This window comes from Rattus norvegicus, chromosome 2, assembly GCF_021556685.1.
Source record: "Rattus norvegicus strain SHRSP/BbbUtx chromosome 2, alternate assembly SHRSP_T2T, whole genome shotgun sequence".
In the NCBI taxonomy this organism is placed as follows: Eukaryota; Metazoa; Chordata; class Mammalia; order Rodentia; family Muridae; genus Rattus; species Rattus norvegicus.
Window position 1 is genome coordinate 200,302,803 of NC_141535.1, and position 21,899 is coordinate 200,324,701.

The following is a 21,899-nucleotide window of genomic DNA, read 5'->3' on the forward strand; positions in this document are numbered from 1 at the left end:
ATGGAAGGAATGTGTATAGGCCACGACTAAGACAAGCTTAATCTGTTTCCATAAACTGCTCTGTAATTCTTTCACACCTTTGGTGAACTACTTTAAAGCCCTCCAGAGACTCATAAATCTATTTGATTTTCTGTTATTTATTTCTTCTGAAATCTTGCTAAATCTTTCCATATTTACCTTTGAGTGACAGGAGAAAGCCCAGCCCTTTTGTGCTACTTCTTGGGTCTGTAATATCTTCTTTAACTTATTATCCCTTTCATGGATATCAAGAAGACAAGCTACCCTGAGACTCCCCAGAAGGATCCTTCATCCATAGATATTTTACCTTTGATTGTACATCTTATTACCTATAGAAGTGGCACCCAACTACTACTACAATAGAAAAGAACAATATTAACCCATCATACACTGGAAAATGCAACTGTATCATGGTTAGATCCACAGGTACTCTACCTTTGTTAGAATATAGTCAAGAGCATGACCCATGGCAGCACAGTGCCTTGTGAAACTGAGATAATAAACTCAGAAGTGCAAGGCAGAAGGCCATATCCAGAATCAGGGTACTCTGATCAGACTGGGTTCTACAGTTATGTTCTGACCTTCAAAAAGAATAAACATGTCTTATAAGTTACATATAAATGTTTAACATAGGAAGAATGAAAATCATATCCAAGAACAATCCAGAGAACAAAATGTACCTGAGGTAAAAGGTCTTCTTCCACATTTCTGCAGCCTCTCTTACAGTTCCCCAAGGCATTGTTCATCATGGGACATCATTCCTTTGACTATGTTCCAACATACCTTCAGTTACTTATCTTATTATCTGTGTCAGAGGTTATGTTGTGATTCCCCCCAAATCAAACTAAGGTTCTGTCTGTTTTAGTTTGGGTACCAATCATATTGACTTGTTTTCATGAGAGACATGAGCATATGCCTATTCACCACAAATAGGACATTGATGACAAGCAAATGATTCTACCCACGTACAGTTGTTAAACCAAAAAATGTATTGGGTTCACTTTTAGGAATATAGATGACTGAAAGGCAACTGTCACCAGACAACCAACATTGGTCATAACTCATCAAACATGCATTCCTATACAAGATGCAGTCAACACTATCAAAGAATGTCCCTTTCCCTATCAATTATTTACTTTTTCAAGAATCTTGAAGAGTTGCCTTCTGAGTTTTATTAGATAATTTTCTAATGAGTTGTATAAACAATGTGAACCTCCCTCTTATCTCCTGGAAAGATATGTAAATCAAGAAGAAACAGTAACACAACAGCCTTAGTATCTTACAGGTTCTGGGATATAGTTCTTTCTCAGTTCTATGCTACCTTAATCTCTCACAGGGTAGTTCATTCTGTCCTAGATAATTTCTCAAGGAAAAAAGAGAATGGAAAAGAATCAGAAAACAAGTCTTAGAATAATATCAATCCTTCTTCAGCCTACTACTGAAGTTGACATTCTATCACTTGTGCTGTAATATAGTTGTTAAAACAAGTTACTCTTGAAACCCATATTAGAAGAAATATTACAAATGAACACAACTGTCAACAGTCAGAAAACACCATGAAATATTTTAGAGCATATTTACAACAAAGGTTATGCTGCAAGTTCACTTTGCCATTAATTTTGTCTCACTGGGTCACCAGTAAATCATTTCCAGCCTCATAATCATAAACCTTTGTATGTTTCTGAGTTTGACTTTTTTCTTTAAATGGAATTCTACTTTGGCAGAAAATCTTGCCTTCACTACAAATATAAATACCAACCTTTAAGGTTTTTCTCATGCATCTTCTCTGTTACCCTACATTTAGATCTTGCCATCCTGTACCCAGATTGTAGAAATACTCCCCTAATTTGTTTTCCCTCTTTGGTATTATTTACCAAAGCCCCTTCTCCTACAGAAGCAGGAATTACCATTGTAGAACTGAAGAGGGTGGCACTGTCTACCTTTGTGTTGGATATCCATTTCACTCAGTACAGGAGCAAAGGTTACACTGCCCCATGGAGCATTCCATGAACTGGCTAAGCACTGATTCTGAGTTCTTCTACTTCTCTCTTTGTCACATATGTCACTGCAACGCAACTGATGTATGCTTTTTTCAGACTCCATGTTCAGTCTCCCCATACGACCTTACAGCATTCCCTTTTTCCTGGAGGGATCTTTCTTGGGTATCTGCTTGCTACCTTTCTGTACTATACAATGCATTATTTAAAAACTCATTTTTGCTATTTTTATTTGTGCATATGTATGGTGTGTGTGTAGATGTGTGTGTTTGTTTGTTTGTCTCTGTGTGCACATGAGTGTGCCAGAGGTATTAGATCCACTTGAACTGCAGTTACAAGGCTGATATTCTAGTTATTATTTTTTTTAGCATGTGACATAAGTCAAAAGCAAGACTTAGTCAGCTGAGGCAAATCATATTGGAGTAATACATACTTCTAATCTTATCGCTACTGTCATTATAAAACAAGAAAATATTTCCCAGCATTGTAGTACACATCTGTAATATCAGGCCTTAGATAATGAAACCTAACCAACCAAGTTTTAGCACAGTCTGGACTCCAAAAGAGAACTGCTGTCAGTAAGTAAACAAACAAACAAACAAACAAAAGAAAGAAAGAAAGAAAGAAAGAAAGAAAGAAAGAAAAGAAAAGGAAAATATAAACTGTGAACAAAGAAAAGTTCAATGTAGATATGCATATGGTAAGAACACTAGATGGAGATTTAAGCAAAGGTTAAAGTGAATTCTATTCAAACCAAGGAACAACAAAATGGCCAAAAATCCATAGAAACTACAGGAAAGGCATAGGGCAGAGTCATCTTTATAGCTCTCTAAATAATAAATGATAAAAAACAAAACAGCAAAAAAAACATTTTACTCTGGATTTATATTCCCCAAAATATGAGAAAAGTACTGTGTTTAATGCACTTGGTTTCAGCACGTCTTTCAGTTTATAATACTTGTTATTACAGAACTTTGTGTCATTCTTTAATGTTATAATAATTTCAGGAGCAGGAATTTTAGATGTGTACGTCATTGGTGAAGAACTGTGCCTGTCATGTGTTAGGCTCAAAGTAAATATTTATTGAGTGAATGAATACAAATTCTTCTTATAAAGTCACTTATGCAATACTAGGTTATACATGAAAACTAATTTCAACATTCTATCATATACAAATATTGATTCCCTCTGTTATTACATACTTGTGTGTTTTTAAATTTTTATGTTTTAATTTAACCATAATTTACTCATTTCTTTTTTCACTTTCTTTCTTCTTATCCCTTCTACATTTGTGCCATCCACTGTCTCCCAAGGTATCTTCTCCCTCCTTTTAACCATAGTTACATATACATTTAAATCACTTGAAATATAAATACAGCATGCTGTGTGCATTCAGTGTTAACTGCATGTACATAATCATAGGGCTCGCCACTTCATCAACAAATCAAATAACTCATCCCAAAGAAGATTAATTCTTTCTCTCTCAGCCACTGTTAATTTTATGTAGGGCTAATTACACGTTTATGGTTCTAGAGTGGGTCTCTCTCTCTCTCTCTCTCTCTCTCTCTCTCTCTCTCTCTGTGTGTGTGTGTGTGTGTGTGTGTGTGTGTGTGTGTGTAAGCACACACATGTATGTAAAAGGACAACTCATGGGAATCAGTTCTTTCACTATTGCTTTCCAGGTATCGATCTGGAGTCCCTACAGTTTATCTAAGTAATTTTACCTGCTGATCCATGTCACCTTTAAAACTGACAATATACTATATAGAATCATTTATACAAAATGCATCAGTCAGCTTTTATTACTCTAACGAAATGTCTAATGTGTGTTATTGAGGACTAAAGAAATAACTTTTCATAGTTCCATTTTGGGGATTCAAATGGAATAGTGTAGAGTCTTGTATTAGGGTTTTCTAGAGTCACAGAATTTATGGAATATCTCCATATAGTAAAGGAAATTATTGGAATGACTTATAGTCTCTAGTCCAAATAACCCAACAATGGGCAGCTATGAATAGGAAGTCCAAGATTCTAATAGTTGCTCAGTCCCACGAGGCTAGTTGTTTCAGCTGGTCTTTTATATAAGCTGGAATCCTGCAGAAGTAGGCTCTAACTGAGAAGCTGGCAAGTAGGTGCAAGCAGGTGATGAAGAAGGCCTTCTTCCATTGTCCTTATGTAGGCCTTCAGCAGAAGGTATGGCTCAGATTAAAGGTTTGTAATACCCTAGCTGGATCTGGAATTTGTTCTGTCCCAGGCTGGCCTTGAACTCAAGAGATCTGCTTGCCTCTTTTTCCTGGGATTAAAAGTGTATATTATCTTTGCCTTGGCCTAAGCTTTTTATGGCCAGTACACTTCAAGATATTCAAAACAGTGTGTTATCCCATGTCAAGATCCAGATCAAAAGCCTCTGTACTCCAGCCTCCAGATCTGGTTCACAGGTGTGCCGTCCGTCTTTCAATTGTAGTTAATTTCAGATGTAGTCAAGCTGACAGCCAGGAAGAGCCACCATGGGTCTGTAACAGGGTTTCCCCTTTCACTTTGTCAAATTAGAGTGGAGAGCAATGTGCAGTTATATTTCAAGCCAGGAGCAGAATGGACAAACAGTTCTTTCATTACTCTCTGGTGAGATCTCCACTTCTGGAAGGTTGCACAGAACTTTCCATTACTTTTTACAGGAACAACTCTTCAATCACATGGACCTTTGAGGGTATAAAATTAAACCATATACAAACCTTACCACAAAAGAAAGTGATATGATTTATATAGCCACTGCACACATGTTAGGTGACCAGAAAAAAATCTCATCAGTAACTTTTCATAGATTGAACACATTTCAGTAATAATTACAAATTTCAAAGATTTTCTAAAGAACTTAATGTGTTCTATAAAACATAAGAATATCTACAGGAGATACACATTTGAAAATCATTGACTACTTCAATACAAACTGGATAATTCATAAATGCTACATATATCTGTGTTCTGATATCTAGAAACATCAGAAACAAAGTGTAAAGGCTTTTGGATGCAATTTATATTAGAAATATGAGACTTGAGAAATTCACTCTTTTCTTCACAGTGTTGTTTTTGATCCAGATATTTGTTGTAGATTGAAGTTTCACATTAAATGATATTATCAAAATGGTGAATCTAATAAAATCCAAGTTGTCCTCTCCTGCCTGTTTTTAGCTGTGTGTGAAGGATGAGATCAGACAACATTCTCTGCTGTTTTACACAGAACTGTGTTGCTCTTCCAAAGATAGACTTTTGTGAAGAATTTATTTGCAAGTTGTGAGAATCCAAAACACTTTCTCCAAATAAATCTTATGTTGGATATTTTTGAAACATGACTATGGGTTTGATAAAGTTTACATTAGTTGAGCCCATAAAAGAATTAGATGAAAAATGACAAAAATCTCATGAAAATGTGGATTGATATCTATGTGCAGGTGAGGGCAGGCAAGGTAAGGCAAGACCTGTGATTGGGCAGTGAAAAAGAAAGGTGGGGACAGAGTTTTTAAAAGTGTGAGAGAGGAAGAGAAGAGAGAAGAAGAGAAGATAGAGGAGGAGAAGGATGGTCCACCCCCCCCCCCGGTGTGGCTTTAATTAGCCACAGGTAGCTATGGATATCATATAAGAGATGATTACAGGACAATTTGTCTTATCTAGGTGGGCAGTTTATATCAATATCAATTGACTCTGAGTTTATTGTATGGATGTTTTGTTGACTGGGAATTTACTGTATAAATCTAACTGAAAAATTATAAGCTCTTTGAGTTTTGATTTTACCAGGACGTTGGGATTGTGAACAGAGTTCATAGCAGAGAGGTCAGAGTTCACAGCAGAGAGCCACAAGAGGGCAGCTGCAGAGGGTAGCAGGTGCTATCGTGGGCTAGCCATCAAGGTGGAGAGACCACTAGGAACAGAGAGCAACAGCATGGTGTAGTGCCTGGTGCCCCGCATCACATCATTTGTTTATTATTTATCGTGACTTAACTATATTCATTTGTGTATGTGTGTGTTTATTCAAAATACATAAATAATCCATGTTTACGCAATATTGTTTCTAGTATCGATATTGTCAGAGCTAGCTGGCTGACTGTTGGATAACCAATCAGAGGGCTCTTCCCTGAAAAGAACTATTTGTCTCACTCTCAGCATTTTCTAGTTCTCTATATTTCTTTGTGTTGGGTGGATGTTTGGAGAGATGCATCAGATAAAGACCAGTTTGACAACCAGAGATACAATGTAGCTGATTTTTGACAGAGTCATTCCCCAAAGGAATGTTTTTATTCCAAAGCTTTCAGCACAAATTTTTCTCATAAAATTTAGTTTTAACAGTTAAATAATGTCACTTTTGGTATGTTTAAGACAAATTATGCAAAAAGTCCCAAGTTCACAGTCAGAGAATGCTTCCTTCAATGTTTTGCTGTGTAAAGTAGTCTTCATGTATTGTAAAAGAAAGTATGCATTTTAAAGATGCCACTACACATGTACAGCGATTAATAGACTTTATTTCATTAATTCTTTTACCAATTTGCAACAAAATTGTGAGAAGATAAAGAGCTTTTCTACAACCCGGCCGAGTTCTGTAGAAATACAGTTTCCATTATTATCAATGTTTTCAATTACAGTGATGTACTTGTTAAAATTAATGGGTAGATATTGACCCATCCTCCTCACCCATAATACATAAGCTATATCAAAATGAACTGTTGGTGCTCTACATTCTATTGCACAAAATTTTAATGAAACTATCTATAGTTATCACAGAATTGTGAGGAATTTCACTGTCCTGAAACTTCTATGTTTCTTTTGTTCATAAATTTTTTTATGAAAAATTGATTATAAACACTGAGTATAATTTATAGATTAAACTGTGTCTATTAAAGTAAATTTAGTTTAATAACTGATAATTTGAAATATTTTACTTAAAATAGTCTTTGTCTTATAAACAAAAATAAGTGAATATCTTTCTCATAAGTCTGACTCCAGGATGAATTGATTACTACTGTGTCTTACCTCTTCAGTATTGACCTTCATTAAAAATTTCAAATTAGTAATGATAATATTACTAAGCACTAAGTATAAATCCATTAGCTTTGTGAACACTTATTGAAAATGTCTCAATGTTCTGTCTAGTATAGGAGTCTTATATTCCTATTTGCCTATACAGGTGGTAAATAGACTTGAGATACCAAAAATTTAACTCATCCATATGGTAGAGCCAAAATATGAATTCAGACTTTGTCTTTGAAGGCTTGGCTCACAAGTATGTGGTACTATGCAGAATCTAAATGAAAAAACAAAAAGAAGAGAAGAGAAGAGGTTTCCATTAGAGGGCAAGTGGACTTAAGTACTTTTCCATTTTCTGTTCTTTTGCACTAAAGTGCAATAATTTATTGAGTTATCAAATATTTTTCTTCCATGTGAAGGACTATATGAAGAAGGTCTCAGATATTGTTTTCTAACATTATTTCCCAATAAAAGGAATCAGACTCCTTGGAAGAATGGCTTGTCTTGGGCTGGGTAACAAGTATGAACTCTGGAAGAAAGTAAGGAGATGTTTTCAGAACAATAGTAATGTCATCATAAATGATAATAGGGCATTTCAAAAGCTCACACAGCCAATGTGAGCAGAGCTTGGTGGACAAACTGATCACTGTAAACCACAAAATAATTAACACAATATTACTCAAATAATCACCATTTGTGAATCTATAATGTTGTTAAGTAAATCAATAGCAAGTCAATCAGAGAAAATTTTGTAATTTTCTATTATTAGAAATATATATATCACATAGCTCCCTTTACTCTAGGAAGTATGAGTCAATCCAGCATTTTCTGAGCATAGGCTAGATTGAATGACTAACTTTTATATAAGACATATGGAATGAAGATCAAATAAAAGTTGATGTAGTCTACTTTGACCACAAGACCAAGGTGAATTTCTCTGGTGATAACTCATTGGATTGCAATATTTTTCCTAACACTGTGGTTGAGAGGGGAACTTATCACTAGAGAGAATTAGAGAAGGGCAAACTGTGTATCAGTCAATTGAATTCAGTAGTCTTCAACAATGGTAACTCAATGGAAAAAAAAAGGACAGACAAAAATGGCATCACAGAGCAGACAAGAGAGAAGCATGGGGAACACATGCACTGTGGGCCTCTGGTTTTATTTTACAGCAGAAAAGCAATACTGGTGTCAAATTGGTAAGATCTGAGGGCAATGAAACTTGCATGATAAGTAAGTTCATTGCTAGTTTAAAACCATACACCATAGTTATATAAGTTCTTAATATTAAGGAAGATGCATGAGAATTTAAAAGAAACATACTAGTTATGTACATACTGAATAAATAAAAAGTATCCCACTTTTTACTATCAAAATAATAATGTAGCATAATATTCATTTAAGCAATGCATTTCCTATTAAAGCAATGCTTACACCAAAGGGGAAAATTGGCTAAAGGGTTATAAGCGCTGGTTATTTCTGGCTTTAGAGATGATAGCTTAATTTTTCCCTTAATATCTGTCTATAGTTTTCAGTAACCTATAATGAACATATTTGACTTTCATAACTAAAAATGTAATGAAGAAAAAAATGTAGTATAAACAGAGCTTGTGAACAGAATTTGTTAGAGTTCTTGGAATGTTAATTAATGCAAATGAGAATGTGAACTTATTTTTTAAGTAGTCAAGAACAAGGACTGTGGGAGCCAGTGCGATAACTGAGTGAGGCATCTGGAGGGTAGAAACGAGTTTCTGTTTCTCATGTTCCGAACTTTTGAGAAAGAAGTCTTAGTATTGTTGATATTCTCTTCTCATTCTCGTGAAACATGAATTAACTTAACAAATTGTTGGGTTAGTCTGACTTACAGGTTCTTTGTCTGGAACCAAATGAAGAATGACAGCTACTAGACAGATGGGAAATGGAATGTGCCCATAGTACATATGTGAGGGGTAGGTAACAGTTAATGATGAATGTCAATTTGACAGAATCTAGCTTCACCTGGGAAACAGGGTCTGAGCGAGCCTAGGATTATCTTGATTTTGTTATGATGCAAGAAAAAGGGTCCCATTGTGGGTCACACCATTTCCTGGGAGGGCGGGTCTGGATAGTGTAAGAGAGGAATCTGAGAAGCAGTATGCATTGCTGTTCTTCAACAGCAGAGAACTTGCTTCAAGTTCCTACTGCCTTGAATTCCACAACATAATGGTTTATACCTTGAACTGTGAGCTAACACAAGTTCTTTCTCCTGTAAGTTGCCTTTGCCAGAGTGTTTTTATCACAACAACAGGAAAAGAGACTATAATAAAGAGGTCATCATTATTATCAATATGACTATTAGGTAGGAGTAATACAGTAATAAATAGATCTAATTCATTAATAAAATGGCTCATTGCATTGTGGCATCTTGTATTGCTCCTCCTGGAACAGAAGACTATAATCGGAAGTTATGTTACATATATCAGTTCCTCTAAAGAGTAATTTATTTTATATTAAACATATTGTTTCTTGAAGCAAACTATAAGGTTCAAAGAACAGTGAACACCTCTCCTGCTTGTTTGTTTTTATAGACTGACAAAAACCATTTACTATTTGTGTCATGCATCACAGCCCGATGTTTTTTTTCTATCAATGATACTGTGTCTTAGAGTTATGCCTATCTAAGCAGCCATTATACTCTAAGATGTTTCTTTGAGTCTTTTTTCCCACTGGTCTTGGTTTTTTGAGGACACCTACCTTAGATGTGATTAAATTCTCATCAGCAACCAAAATATGTTTTTCCAGCATATATTGTGCTCACAAAAATTACTACACTGAGTTATTTGTATATTATTCAGACAGGTTTAGAGTTTTGTTTCAAGGCCCTTGGAAAAGAACCAGATTTTAGAGGGTAATAACATTCTCATATAAGGATAATACATTCCAGAAGATCTATTTAAATGGTGAAATGCTTCTTCTTGACATCATAAAAAGCAAAGTATTTATTAATATTCAGTGAAATGTTGGCAGGAATAGGAAAGTGAACGTACAAATTTCTTGCCCAAGCAGGAGAATAATAAACTAGTATTATTTGCTTTTAACACCAAGGAGCTATGACTTCTTAGGATGTCATTGAGAAAGGATGAGCTATCTGGCCTTAATGCAGTCTTCATCACTTGTCAGCCACACCAGGAAACCCTTGCTGGTTTTCATTTATGACTTCACCTACTCAAAATGGGTTGGTTTAACCTCCTCATATTTCCATTGCAGAAGTAGGTTAAGAAATGTCAATTTGCTTAAGGTCACACAGAGGCACATAAGGTCAATTTGACTTTTCATAGTAAAATAATCAGCTCTGTGTGTGTGTGTGTGTGTGTGTGTGTGTGCGCACGTGTGTGTGCGTGTGTGTATGTGTGCTAAAACTCTTGGTTCATAGCTCATGAAACAAAGTAGTAGCAATATTTGCCAATAAGTTAGACATCTGTAGTGTTAGACACTACTACTGGGGAGACATGAACAAACATCTACTCACACAGATAGGGAACTGATGATAGCCCTAAGTAAGGATACCGTCCCAGTTTCTCTTGGTGAGCTAATGAGAATAAAACACATAAGGATAAAGACTCACAGGAGCAGAGATGAGTCAAAGATAGCTGCATCACAAAATATTACTCCAGCATGAGTGACAGCTCATGAAAACTGTTAACCTGGAGCACACTGCACAACATTCATCAGAACAGGCTGGACAGTGTCCTTTATGCATGTCTCAGTTGGACTGAGCCACTTCCAAATAGCTCTACTGGTTTCTATTATTTCCAGGTGCCTCAATGGTCTCAGTCATACTAGCAATCTCAGCATTTCTGATAATGTATCCCAGCTGTAATTACTGCTGTTATATTCTTAGCAAAGGAGAAGCCCAATGAAGTTAATGAGTTTTAGGAACTTCCTGAAGCCTTCAAGTTGTATATTTCCCAAGCTAAAACTTTTTCCATAGGCTGGAATATCTATCTACTCTATCTATCTGTCATTCTGTTTTTTCACCTTCATTCTAACATCCTATGTGTTAAGAAGGTTTCCTCCAAGATTGACAGTTTTAATCTCAAGTAAAATGTTTGTACAATATCATTTTTGTTATTTCATTTTAGTGATAGGAAATATAACATGGAGTCCATTCTTATCTCCCAAAGCTTCCATGGGTAAATATTATCATATTGGCTGTTAGAGGAACAACATGGATTTTGGGAAAAAAACAGACATTCCATACATAAGACATAATAATGGATTTATATAGTATCAGCATTTTGTTTAAAGATGTGCATCTTAAGACTTTCAGATAGGCACTTTTAAAAGTTCTACTTTTAAAAGGGTACAGTCAAATATTTCAATGGAGGAAGTAAGGTTCTCGTAAATAGAAAGAAAAAACACAAGGGCCTTATGACTTAAACTAAAATCAGATAAAAAGCAAAATTTATAATAGCAGATTTGAAAGTTTTTTTTTAATTCTTCTAAAACTTGGGCTTCTTACCAACTTGTAGCTGCTTTCATTAGTCAATTTCTATTCATCCTGTTGACTGTCTTAGAGTCTCCCAGGAGTTGCTGGCTCTATGCTCCTTGGCTAACACACTGAGTTAATAAAAGTGTGTTGAGTATTGAACTTAACAACTTCAGCATTTGGCCACTTTCATGTATTTTCAATGATTAAATAGGTAATTCCCAGTGGTAGATCTCAGTGTGCTCTCATATTAGATGCAGAATAAAGTAAAATAAAGGAGCCAACATGACAATTTAGCCTGGGCTGGAGACTCATCACTGGGGTTTCACTTCCTTACATCTATAGTTTTTGTATAACACTGTACTTCAAATTATGTTATGAGTGTTACATTACCATTGAATATCTTGTCTTTTAAAAGGCTTTGGAGTATATGTGTGTGTGTGTGTGTGTGTGTGTGTGTGTGTGTGTTTGTGTGTGTGTATGGTGTGTGTTTGTGTGTATACACATGTGAGCATGCACATGCGTTTGCATATACATGCATATGTGTGTGTGCATGCATGAATACTCACACATGTGTTTGTACTTACCTATGTGTGTCTCTGTGTATCTATGTCTATATGTGTATATGTGCATCTCTCTGTGTGTTTCTATGTGAATGTATGTATGTGTGTGTTTATGGGTATAGGAAAAATGATTGGAAATTGTTCCTTGTGACTTTGTATGGATGGAGTGAATGACTCTCTACAAAATTCATAAGTTTGTGACTACTATTCATTTGACTCTTGCATATTTGGTTCCATATCTCAAGATAGACTTAAAGTGGGAAACTTAATGAAAGGAAATCCTCACATACATCTATTATTCCTTCTCTAATACCCTATAAATGAAAACTCACTGTAAGCCATAAGCTTAATTTTTGTGTTGGAAGAAGAAATCATACTGTTAATAAAATATTAAACCTTACATAACAAATTTCCAAAGCATTAGAAAAAAAAGATTCAAGCACAGAGTTAGTTTCAAGGCCTTTGATGAAAATTCTGTTCATCTTTCAACAAACTAGCCTACAATACTCACTGCTTTATGAAGCAATTAGACGAAAGCATCATTTAGGGAAAGAATGCTGCCAAATATTGTGTAAGATGACTCTTGTCTTAATTAAATCTTACAATCCAAATTTCTACTCTCATAGCTACATAAATGAGAGTATACAATAGCCCCCAATGGAAATAACAAAACAATGCTTCAGGTTGCACAATGGAAAGATTCCAGAAATATCAGAAAGCAACAAGTTTTTTAAATGATTAAGAGTGATTAAGTCTAAGCAAGTAAAACATTTAAAACCCAAATAATTAGTTCAAACATAAACCATATTTGAGCCAGATGATGTTAAAAAAAACTTCCCACAGTGGATTATAAGTGCCATACATATTACAGTCTGCTTCCAGATCTTGCCCAAATAGAGAATTTACTCGAAAAAACAAATCAATGGAGATGGTTTGTATGAAAATACCCCCCATACATTCATATATTTGCAGGCTTAGTCCTCTTTCCTTCCCCTTCTCTCTTCTCTTCCCTTACTCCCTCTCCCTCTCCCTCTCCCTCTCCCTCTCTCTCTCTCCCTTCTGCCTTTAGATCAGGATATAAAACTCTCAGCCACTTCTCCAATGCCGTGACTACCAGCCTGCTCCCATGCCTTCCACCATGATGATAAATTGACCAACCCTCTACAGTTGTAAGCAAGCCCACAATTAAATGCTTTCTTGGATAACTGTTGGCTTTGCCATGGTGTCTCTTCACAGCAAGAGAATCAAAAGTAAAAGAAAAGTCAAAACTAAAACCTGGTCCCTGGCCAGAGCAAAAGCTCCTTACTTAATTTGGTCATGATCTAAGGCTTGATGCTTCGCTTACTCAGTGTTCTTATTGTCAGTGTTACCGGCTGATTTTTGTTCCTTTAATGCTTTTAAGTACATTTGGCTAATTCTCTATGCTTGAAAAGAAATAGTTCATGGAGTTTTTTCACTAGATTGGTACACTATGTACTCTAGATACTAAGGCATTGTGCTTAAAGCTGATCAAGTGACTACTCTGTGAGTAATGGTTTTGGACTCATGCTTTACACTGTGGGTTCCGAGGAAAATACAAAGTTGACAATGAGATTAACATTTCATATTGAATATAAAAAATAAAGCCATCTATTAAAACAGCAAAGCATAACAAAATTCCTTGAAGGCATTTCTAAAACATTACAAAAAGTAAAGATTAAAGCTGAGGAAAGATATTAACCAGACCAATGCATGGTAGCCTATAATCCTAGAGCTGGGGAGGAAAGGCAGTCAGATTCTTGAGGTAAGGAGACTAGTCAGTCCCACCTAAGTCAGTGACCTCCACACAAATAAGAGAGACCTAATCTCAATATCACACTGAACAACACTATAAACGGAAAAACTTCATGTTTTTCTCTGTCTCTCTTTCATATACATCAACCCATATATGATCATAGACATATGTACAAATGTAATACAAAATATTATATTAAAAACAATCTAGGGTTGGGGATTTAGCTCAGTGGTAGAGCGCTTGCCTAGCAAGCGCAAGGCCCTGGGTTCGGTCCTCAGCTCTGGAAAAAAAGAACAAACAAAAGAAAAAAAAACAATCTAAGATACAAATATTTAATGCATTTAGGTATAAATTCCAATAAGCATGATATTACTTATTCATTGAAAACTAAGTTTTGTTATACTCTAATGACAATGTTACTTTAAAATCCAACAATTTTTTCTTGATTAATTAATTAATTAATTAATTCATTCATTCATTTTATATCCGGATATCTTCCCCTCCTCCCAGTCTCCCATATATAACCCCTCTACCTTCCCTATTCTTTTCTACTCCGAGAAGGTGCCCTCTACCCTGGCAGATCAAATCTCTTCAGGGCATGTTGCATCCAATCACACTAAGGCCAGCCAAGGTAGCCCAATGAGGGAACAGAATTCACAGACAGGCAACAACTTTAGTTGTTGGGGGACCCACATGAAGACTGAGCCACGCATCTGCTACATATGTGCCAGGGGCCTTGGTCCAGCTTGTGTATGCTATTTAGTTGGTGGCTCAGTCTCTGAGAGGCCACAAGAGTCCAGGTTAGCTGACACTGTTGGTCTTCCTTTGGAATTCCTATCTCCTTTGGGACCCTCAGTCTTTCCCCTAACTGGGCCATAAGAGTCCCTGAGCTCTCTCCGATGTTAGGCTGTGCGTCTCTACATCTGTTTGTCAGCCACTATATGGAGCCTTTCAGCAGACAGTTATGTTAGGCTCCTGTCTGGCAAGCATAACAGCATATCATTAATAGTATCAGGGATTGTGAAGCAACCAAGACCCAAACAAACATGCATGGTATGTAGCCATGAAGTACAGCATACCCACAATACATTCTCCAACTCCACAGACCCAAAGAAACTAAACAAGAAGGAAGGAAGATGCTTGAATCTCACTTAGAAAGAGGAATAAAATAGTCAGAGGAGGCAGATGAAGGGAGGAAAATGGGTGGGAGAAGGGACAGAGAAGGGAATGGGAGGATGGGGGCTGTAAAGATCAAGTGTGGGGAGAGACAGAAGAGAGGTCAAGAGGGCAAGGAGAATGAGTGGAAATCTGCAGCTGGCAGGTCGTGGAGATCACCTCAAGGACATGGAAGAGATTTAGGATGGTGGAGGCTCCCAGGAGTCAATGCAGGTAACCATAGTGAAGACAAATAACAATGAGGTATGGTACCTAAAGAGTCCTCCTGTTGCCAGGCAGGACCCCCAGTGGAAGGATAAGGACACCAACCCTCCCACAAAATTTCCAGCCCAAAATTTCTTCTGTCAACAAGAAATTCAAGAACAAGTATGGGTTAGAGACTGAGGGTATGACCAACCAAAAAACTGGACAAAATTGGGACCCATCCCATGGGCAAGGACTTCTGGTTTCTTTTAACACAGTAGTAACACAAGCCCTTCAGGAACCATGGAAGACAGAACAAGGTTTCCTCCTTCCTGGCCTTCACTTGGATTCCTTATGTAAAATATTTTACTTATAACTTATTTTTTCTTTTCACAGTTTTATTTTCCAATATCATCAACAGACTACTTAGCTGGAAGTTTGCTCAGAAGGAAAGCTGTAGTCATTGCTGCAGTTTCTTGGTTTCCTCCCAGTTTCTGTTACACTGAATCTTTTTGACATCGTCAGAAGACTACAAAGCAAGTTCATGTAAGAAGGAAATCTCACATGCAAAAAGTGCCTTTTGAAAGTGGGGCTGGAGTGATGACTCAGAGGTTAAGAACACTGCTCATTCAGAGGACCTGAGTTTGAATCCTAGCATTCATGTGATAACTTACATACTTCTGTGAATCTAGTTCTGCACTTCTCAGACACCAGATGTACATGTGATGTACAGATGTACACACAGACAGGATGCTTCTATTTGTAAAATAACAAAATAATACAAAAAAATTAAAAAGAAAATCTTCATTCTTGAAGTTTAAAAGACCATTGGATACACATTGTTTCAATTAGACAATATTTAGCAACTAATTTTCAAAGCATGAAAATCACCAGAGTGTATAATTTTTATATTGAATACTAACATTACTAATACCTGTTCTCAAAGAAATGCTATAACCACAGAAAGTATATATTTAAGGGTCAATGAAGACAAAAATAAAAGTAAAACTACTTAATTCTTTAATGGATGACAGAAATCTTGAATTTGATTGCAGTTGATATGAAATTAAACATGAATATCCATACAAGTGAAATATGCTTATGTTAGGTTTGCTTAATTTTTTCTTCTTTCTTCTTCTCCTGCTCTTTTTCTCTTCTCACCTTTCACCCACCGAGTCCCCAGCTTTCTTTACATTTACATGGAAACTTTAAAATCTGGACACTTGTAGACAATTTGATTGCTTCTTTAAAGGCTACCAGACCTTCTCTCTCTCTTATGGCTAATCTGACCTAATGCAAGGTCTTGGCTAATTAATCTCAGGAGAGTCAGGTGGATGAGTTAGTAAGGTAGATATGAGAAGAAAGCTGGTGGGCAGTGTCCCCAAGAGCAGAGAGGCTGCCCTGAATTCACTGCCTTTGAAGTAGTTTTCTGCTCCAAATGCTTGGTGCTACTAAAGTTTTCTTCAAATTAAACTTGAAAGTTACATAAAACTCTACCTTTGGATCTTTACTGGGTTGAAGTTATAAACCAAATTTGAAACTTCCTCTCTCTAAACATCTTTCCACAAAAATATCATTCAGTGTTTTTAAGACCAAGGTGGTAGATTTCTGCATCAAAATTAAATTTAAAAAACTCAGTTTTTTCATCACATAATGATTTTATTGTTTTTATTGGATTTATTTCTAGTATGTAAAAACACCAGACATTACAATGTACATAAACACATCCAAAACATCCCAGAAGTGTTTATTTAAAAATAGATGGCAAGAGTGGAGAAGGGACTCAGGAGTGACAAATACCTGGTTGTGCCATCCTGAGAACAGCATCTAGTTCCACACATCCATATATCAAACTGGGCATCTAGCAAACACTTGCAGTGCCAACTACAATGGACCTGGTGCCCACTTCTAGCATCTGTGCACATAGTTACTTCTACCTCTTCATACACATTACATAATCTCATAAGGACAAACACATATCCATGCATTTTAAATATAATTAAAGGTAGATGAGAATAATTCACAGACTTCTGAGTGTGTATATTAACATAACATGAAATGATATTTAATCACAAACTATTCTACATATTTTTTCTATAAGAGTACCAAATATACAGAATATGAAAGAATTCAAAGCTAAAAAGTATACATTTTTTAATTTTTGAAATTTCATATAAGAAAATATAATTGTATCTATCTAACATTCCCTTCCTCCAACACCTGCCATGTCTTCCTCCTTATGCCCTGCTTCCAAATTTCTTTCCATCTCTTTCTCTTTCAATAGGTCCAGTTATTGCTGCTCAAAGGTCCATGTGTTTGGGTAGTAACTGGAGTACCTGAATCCTACAAGTTGCCATATCCTCATAAAAGAATGATTCTCTTTCATATGCAACTCTCTGCTGCCAATATTTCTCCAATAGGGGAAGAGCCTGGGAGAATATTGTCTACACAAGAATTTGAGTGGCTTAATCTTGTCCAAGTCTCATAAAGGTAAGCATAGCAGCGGTGAGTTCATGAGTGCAATAGCTATGCCGTGTCTGGAAGACAGCACTGGGCCCTGTCCTCTTGGTTCATACATTATTCCGGTTCCCTTTTACATTGTGTTCTCTGAGCCTCGGTGGTGATTCTTCTTGGGGCTGGATAGCTTGTCTTTTGTTCTTAGTGTCTGACAAGTTACATATCACTCTGCTAACCTCTGCTAACCTTGAAAGCAGCTTTTCTGTCTACAATCTTAAAAACAGCCAAAGTTTATGAATAAGAACGTAAATATTTACAAGTGAATTTGGCAGCGTGGGTAAGTTTCAAAATAACACTAGCTTCTACCTTATGACCTATGACCTCTCCAACCATGGGCTTTTGCAAAGGATGATAGTACCAACTATGAAATTCCCTCCCATGGAGGAGTTCTCACCACAACTAGAAAGAAGAAGGTTCACTGTGTTAGTCAGGCCATTATTAGACCAGAGGAACTTCTTATGCAGCAGGCCTTTATTGCAGCATGCAAGTACAGCTTTGAGTAACCACATTGATGTATTCACTTCCCATCAGCCTGATTGATTTGTTATTGATTTCTCAATTTTCTGAAGTCTAATTGTGCTGTCTTCAGCAATAGAGGCTCACCATGTAGCTTTGGTGAATAAGGAGAGGTAATGGCATTAGCCTGTGTTCTTTTGTACCTCCCTTAGACTTTTCTGACAAAAAATTCATAGGAAATAATCATGCCTTGTGCTATGATCTTCATTTTCCTCTATGTTTTCTGGAAGCAACCTGTCTACCCATGCATAGAAATTTGGTTTCAATTCTTTATTTGAAGTTGTTTTGAAAATATGTTATTAATTTGTGGGTTTCCATAAGGGTTTTCACAGCTCTTTAGTTTTAGTCAGTTCACCCCTACTCCACTCTCCCATACCCCCATTCCTGATTAATCCTTTAACTCTCATTTCAAATGTATTCTCTAGCCTTATACTTTTTAGGTTAGGTTGTAAGAAAGTAAGCTTTCACAAGAGTTTTTATCCATTTTCACATTTAAAAAATTGATTTTCCTCCCTTAGCTGCAGTCTTGGGTTTGAAAAAATATAATTAAAAAGTTTACACCTCTGTAATATCATCTTACAATCTGGATAGATTGGAGAACAATGTTCAGTGTCCACTGAGATGGACAGAAATTCCTGAGCAAGCTGTGCTAGCCTGGCAAAGTACTGAAGGATAGTTGTTCACATGTCAGTCCTTGTCCAGGTTGGTCTTTCTTTCACATTCTTCTCCTGAATTCTTTCAGGATATGATGTCTTTCCTGTAAATTTCTCCCCTACTTCACCTATCTACAATCTCCCTATTCTTATAGGCAAGAACTTTATATAGAATATCTATCTCTCTATCTTTCTCTCTATCTCTATCTATATATCTATATCATCTATTATCTATCGTTTTATCTATCATCTTTCTATTATTTATCTCTCTACTACATATTTATGTATCTATGTATCTATCATTTATCTACCATCTGTCTGTAATCTATTCTAACTATATCCATCATTATCTATCATCTATGTATGAATCTATTATCTATCTATCTATCTATCTATCTATCTATCTATCTATCTATCACCTAAAGTGTCTATGCCCTATCCATCTGTCATCTATTTATATATTTCTGTTTATTACTGTCAAATAATCAATGTTTAAATTTACTATTCACAAAATCTGATAGGAGCAACAATATTTAATTCCTATTTTCTTCTCTTGTCATGGAAGGCATTGCCTATTCAGTGACCATAGTGTTATACTTAGACTGATTCTCTACTATTTGCTTGCAAAGCTACTAGTCAGTGGCTTTATGGTTTTAATATGGAATGTACACGATAAACTCATCCATTTGAACTTCATCTCCAGTTGGTGGCACTGTTTTGGGAAGTTAACATTTGGGTAAGGTGTTAAGGTCTTAATCCTGTATTCCTTTTAGATCATATTAGGCCTCTCTTAATCCTTGTACCTCCTTCAGCATAAGCCTTGGCTTCAACTTTAAAATTTTTGATGTGTTTGTTCTCTTTTATTTTTTCTCTTTAAACTGTATTTTTGAACTTCATTTGTTTCATTTGGTCTTTTTCATTGTAGATGAGCATAAGAGTGATTGACACATGGCAAGAGTCAATTCTAGGCTATCTCAAAGTTTCTTCCACCAAAGATAATATTCCATTACTGTTAAATTTACCCTCAGGCAAATTTCAATGACAATGGCAGAAATCAGCCACATTCTTTATCAAAGTATGACAAGAATGGTCTATAGCTCAGTTGCTAATGCTTTCCCCCCTGAAATGTCTTGAGCGGGGCCTTCACAGTCTGCGTCCCTCTCAGCACTACAGTCTTCTAAGACTCTACTAGGATGGCTCATTAAGCTCTGCTACAAGGGTTTAACTACTTTCCTAATGCAGTTTCCATATTACTCCAAAAATATAGCATAGTTAGGTCTTTATCATCAAGAGTCCACTTCCTGGTTCCAACTTCTATCTTAGTTACTTTTCTACTGCTGTGATAAAACACTATGACCACTATAACTAATGCAATCTATAAAAGAAATGGTTTAAAGGTGATTCTAGTTTCAGTTTTTGTGTCCATGATGGCAGACTAAAGAAACAATTGAAAGCTCACACATTGATCCTTTGACAAGGCCACACAATCCTAATTTTTCCTCAATATTTCAAACTGGTGACTAGGTATTTAAATATATTAGGCTATGGCGGCAGGGGTTAACATTCACACAACCATACATATGAAGGTTATTTTTATCCACACCATTTATAAAACAATATTTTTGGCAAACGTCTGATGAATCCTTGGTTAATAGGGATATTTGTATATGATATTCCCCCTTTCTGGTGTGTTTGTGTGTGTGTGTGTGTGTGTGTGTGTGTGTGTACTCACTTGCCCATGTTGCCTTGTGAAGGCCAGAGGTTTACCTCAAGCTTTCTTTTTTGAATTCGTCTATAACATAATAATAGCAGTTATTTTGAGTCTCTCACTGAACCAGAAGATAGTTATTGTGGCCAGACAGTTTAGCCAGAAAGTTCCTGATATAATCCTGTTTATGCTCTTGAGAACTACTGTCAAGGGACACACAAAACTTAGATTTTCCTGGGGTTCAGGGGAATCATATTGACTTTCAGATATTTTATTTTTCTTCTTTCCTTTAAAGACTTTAATGATCAAATAAAAATATATAATAATTTGAAATTTTTCAAATTTTAATAATAATGTACTCTAGCACATTTTGCAAATCCTATATAATACACAGGATTTTAAACTCATTGATCGAATCCATCAAGAGATAATACAAGTAAATAATTTCCTTTTTAATTTGTTGTCAAAGAGATTTTTTTTATTATTTTATAATTTAAATGGGGTTTTGTTGAGGTTTGGTCTGTTGCTATGTACTGCAATGCTAAATTCTATACCTGAAAGTCAAGACCTTGTGACTTTTTATGTTCATAAGCTTTTATGGTGTGTAAACCTTCCTTGATTTAAAAATATTGGTTAACCACAGTTCACTGCACCCAAATCTCATGGAGAAAAGAGCTGAACACCCAGAAGTGCAGACCTCCTGAGACCGCAGGACAGACTGCCACCTCTGCTCACATCCCTGGTCCAAGGGGAAACTGCACAGTGCCTCTGGACACAGGAATATAGGAACAGTCAGCCGCTGGTACCCACGGTTCTGGTCTGTGCACAGGACCGAACTGAACCGGCCAAACAGCTCCTGCACCCAAATTCTGTGGGAGAGAAAACTGGACCCTAAGAAGTGTGGACAGTCCTGAGAAGTCAGAGGAGACTACCCTCTCCCCACAGTCCAGACCCAAGAGGAAATTGCCTAGTGCCAACTGTGCCCCATGGGTGCAAGGACCTAGTCGCAATCACGGGCAGGACCCTTTGATTCCTGCCCAAACCTAGAGCTGGAAGACAGTCTCTAGGAGCACCAACACACCTAAAATCAGAGTACATGTTCTCAGAAAAGGCTGAAAGAGAACAGGAAAACAGTTCTACAGGAGTGCTGACACAGAGGCCTACAGCAGGGTCAAGTCACTCTCACAAACAGTAAGACAAGCAAACACCAGAGAGAACCCAGTGGCTAGAGGTAAGTGCAGGAATCTAAGCAACAAAAACCAAGACTACTTGGCATCATCAGAGCCCATTTCCCCAAACAAAAAAAAAAC

At 36.4% G+C, this 21,899-nt stretch overlaps 1 long non-coding RNA gene across 1 annotated transcript in view; it reads left to right on the forward strand.

The window, feature by feature from the left end:
• LOC108350092 (uncharacterized) overlaps positions 1-21,899 on the forward strand; it is a 44,286-nt gene that overhangs the window by 14,341 nt on the left and 8,046 nt on the right. Inside the window, exons 3-4 of the long non-coding RNA XR_015678279.1 lie at positions 15,592-15,741; positions 17,480-17,685. This is a non-coding gene — a long non-coding RNA (uncharacterized LOC108350092). The remainder of the gene's footprint in view (positions 1-15,591; positions 15,742-17,479; positions 17,686-21,899) is intronic.